The sequence below is a fragment of the Petaurus breviceps genome, unplaced genomic scaffold (genome assembly GCF_028583685.1).
Source record: "Petaurus breviceps papuanus isolate PSGF00001 unplaced genomic scaffold, PetGlider_PUasm1.0 91041, whole genome shotgun sequence".
NCBI lineage: Eukaryota > Metazoa > Chordata > Mammalia > Diprotodontia > Petauridae > Petaurus > Petaurus breviceps.
Window position 1 is genome coordinate 25,370,846 of NW_027187400.1, and position 3,996 is coordinate 25,374,841.

Sequence of the window (3,996 nt, forward strand, 5' to 3'; positions counted from 1 at the left end):
AGAGAGAGAGAGAGAGAGAGAGAGAGAGAGAGAGAGAGAGAGTCATTTACCCACTGTCTGCCTCAGTCTCCATCTGTAAAATGGGGCTAACCCTGGCACCTAGCTCCCAGAGCTGTTGGGAGGATCCATTGCACAAAGCCTCTCCTGCTGCCCAGCACACAGTGAGCACCACGTTTAAGTTAGCTAGTGTTATTATGGTGGCTGTTCTAAGGCTCTCCCAGCACTAAATCTTGGGGCTCTTCGTTTCTGAAGAGCACCAGTAACATGGCAAGGGAAATGTCTTGGCTTCAGCATGGAAGTGGCAGTGCTCCCTTTACATCCTTTGTGCACTTGCAGAGTTTCAGCTGCAAATACCTCTGAGTAACCTTATCCAACATATACCTGAACAAGAAAGAACTCCCTGTACAACAAAGCAGATAAATGGTCTGTCAATCAACAAGCATTTATTAAATGCCTACTGTGTGCCAGGCACTAGGGACACCAAGAAGGCAAAAGACAGGCTTTGCCCACCGAAACTCATAGTCTAAAAGACAATCCAGTTGGCAGCATTTACTAAATGCCAAGGTTATATGGGTAGAGGCAAACAAGGCAGGGATTGTCTGTTCCATCAGTGCTGGGTGCCATTCGTCCTGGGCCATTCAATGGGGGCAAAGACCACTAGAACGGGAATCTTTTTGCTCCACAGATTCAAGCCCTTGCTAAGAGTTCATGTATCAAGGAGTCAAAACAAGACTCTGGTATAAGGAATGAATCTACATTCATGGGATGGTCTCTCGGGGTCTGAGGTCATGGGGTGGCCAGGTGTCTGACCTCTTCCAACACCCCCAGGCTTAACAGTAAGTAAGGTGAGGTTAAAGTGTGGTCTGTCTCAGGCTTCACCACCCACAGGATAAGATGGAACAAGCCTGATGCAGCGGTGTGGAGGGGGTGAAAAACGCTCTCTGCATTTCCCTAGGGCCATCTTACTCACTCTCAAGGGTGGGAAGAAGGGATGTGGGAAACCTAATGGCCAAAATCCTATGTGAACTGCCAGTGATGGGGAGCCCACTACCTTTTATAGTCACTCTCTTGGGAAGCTTTCCCTTAGATCCAACTTTACCTGGCCTCTTTGTAACTTCTACCCTCCTAATTCAGGGGGGAGGAGAGGTGTGTGAGAAGGCGTCAGGAGGGAGAAGAGAAGGCGTGTTCATGAAGTGCCTACTATGTCCCAGGCTCTGGGCTAAGCACTTTACAGTATCTCATGTGATAAGAAATCAAATAGTAAGCAACAATACAAGTCCAATCCCTCTTCCATATGTCATTGGAACTGGAAGACAGTTAATATGTCGGACCCTGAGACTTTTCTTAGACATCTGCTAAGAGTCCCTTTGTCTTCCTTGTTTGTATGTTTGTATGCATATTGTCTCCCCCAGACTTGGGAGCTCCCAGAGGGCAGGAACTGTTTCAGCCATTCTTTGCATCTCTATTGCTTAGTAAGATGCCCGGCACACAGCAGGTGCTTAATAAGTGCTGGCTGACTTGTCCATTTCCAACACACATGGTCCCTCTGTTTATTTCCCTGTCTCAGGGACCGATGGGAAACGTTCAGAATAAGTCAACCCATGATTACTCTAACAAAGAGATCAAAAGGAAGCATCCGCCAATATCTTTACCCAAAGGATTCCCTCGTGGGACAACCTAGTCTACTTGTGACCGCTCTAATTTGGGGGAAATTTTTCAGGACATCAAGCCTAAACCCGCCTCTTTACAACCTGCTGGGGCCAAAGACATCGAGATCATTCTCTTCTCTCCTCAAGAACAGGCCTTCAAATACTTGAAGGCAGCTGTCATCACCCTTCCTCCCTCCTCTTCTCTAGACTAAACACCCCTAGCTCCTTCAACTGGTTTTTATAGAAAGCAAACTCAAGGCCCATCACCATTGGTTCCTGGCATGTTTTGAGGATAGGCTATTTAAAAGGAGCCAAAAGGACAGTACAAAGCCAGACGAATTGGGAGGTCCCAAGTTCGGATCCCCTGACGATTATTGTCATCCCTTTTTTAAAGAGATGAATAGCTCAAAAACCTCAGCTCTGATTCCTAACAAAATTCTATTAAAAATTAATTAAAAATCTAAAAAAATGCATTATTGTTACTTTAATCAGTCTTTTCATTAACATTTTCTCTTTTCCAGTAATATATATAGTATATATATATATATATATATATACACACATATGTATGTATGTGTGTGTGTGTGTGTGTGTGTGTGTACTTAGTATATCCCTCCCTGGCACACTCTCTCTTGTGACAAAGAGTTTCTTTAAAAAATTTATAAAAAATTAGACACAGGTAGGGAAAAGCTAGGAAAAAGAGATTGCTAGGAGCAGTTAAGGCTCCATGAACAGGTTCTGCCAGACTAATCTCATCTTGTTAGTAACTGGTGTATTGATGCAGCAAATATATATAGGTTATCCTGCCATCAACAAAGCATTTGGTACAATCTTGTGTGCTATTCCTTGTGCATGAGAAGGAGCAACCTGGGGTCGGCAAACCATGGCCCACAGGCCAAACCTGTCTTGCTGCTGCTTGTTCAGCCCCAGAACTAAGAATCTACATTTTGACAGTATGCCTGGGTGAATTCAGAGCTGGTTTAAATGACCAAACCCAAAGAATAGTCATTAATGGCTCAGTGTCACCATGACATGAAGTCTCTAGGAGGGTGTCCCAAGGAAGTGCACCTGCCCTGTGCTTAAGGAAAATAAAATTAAAGGCACAGATGGCAAGTTTATCAAATTTCAGAGGATACAAAACTGGGAAGGGATGGCAGGGTCAGGATCCAGAAAGATCTCTGAGGGCTAGAAGGATAAGCTGAATTGAGACCATGGTATGTGAAGATTAATTAAGGCCACTGGCCATGTTTAGCATAGAAAAGAGAAGGCTCAGGAGGAATATGATGGTTGTGTTCATATATCTGTAAGGCTGTTATGTGGAAGAAGGATCAAATTTGTTCTATCTGGACTCAGAGGGCAGAACAATGAGTCATAGCTCAAATGGGTCAATATTTGTAAAATGCTTAGCATACCATAGGTGCTATATAAATGCTTATTATTCCCCCCAAGGGGGAGTGAAGTTACAAAGAGGTAAATTCAGGCTTCCTAATACTTAGACCTGCCCTGAGTGGGGTGGGCTGCTTTAGGTGGTGGGGAGCTTCTTTTCATGGGAGGCCTTCAAGCAGTGGCTGGGGAGATCTCTAAGTTGGGGGGGTTCCTTTGAGGTATAGACTGGAGTTTTTAACTTGGGGGTCTGTGAACTTGGATGGGAAATAAAAATTCCATCCTTATTTTCACTAACCTCTAACTAAAACTGAGTATTTTCTTTAATTAGCTAAAAAAGTGATTTTAAGAAAGGGTCTCTAGGCTTTACCAATTTGCCAAAGGGCTCTAAGACATGAAACTGGTTAGGAACCTGGATCCAAAATGGCTGAAATTCTGGGACCAAGAAAACGGTGGTGGCCTAGCCTCAAAGTAAATTATGGGAAATAATTCAGTACTGGTCAGATGGGGTTGCCCTAGGGCTCCCCCTCAAGGACTAGGCAACATTATAAGGCTTCCATGTTAAAAAAAAAAGAATCTTAATTTGGAGTAATGGATTTGTTTGCAGAGGCAACATCCATTTAATGGGATCAATCAAAATGCATTTATTATCGCCAATTATGTTCCAGGCTCTGGGAATGACGGGGATGGGGTGGGGGTGGGGTGGGGGTACGGGGAGGGGGCGGTTAGGAAGCCAGCTAGAAAAGTATGCTGAGAAACTAGGAAATGAACTAGTTGGCCGCTATTTATTTAGGGAACAGGAAGAGAGGATGAATAGAGACTTCCTCATTTCAGTAAGAAAGTTACCTGGTGACCTATTTTTAAAAATCCCCAAAATGATCTTATGAGATGTCTCTCCTTCTCTCTCCTGCTCCTCTCTGACCAACAAGAAACAAGAGAAATGAAAGATACGGGTGCATGGCAA

The 3,996-nt window shown here is 44.0% G+C and overlaps 1 protein-coding gene across 1 annotated transcript in view; it reads right to left on the reverse strand.

The window, feature by feature from the left end:
• Positions 1–3,996, reverse strand: part of SPSB1 (splA/ryanodine receptor domain and SOCS box containing 1) — a 31,143-nt gene that overhangs the window by 5,194 nt on the left and 21,953 nt on the right. The gene's annotated exons all lie outside the window — the stretch shown is intronic.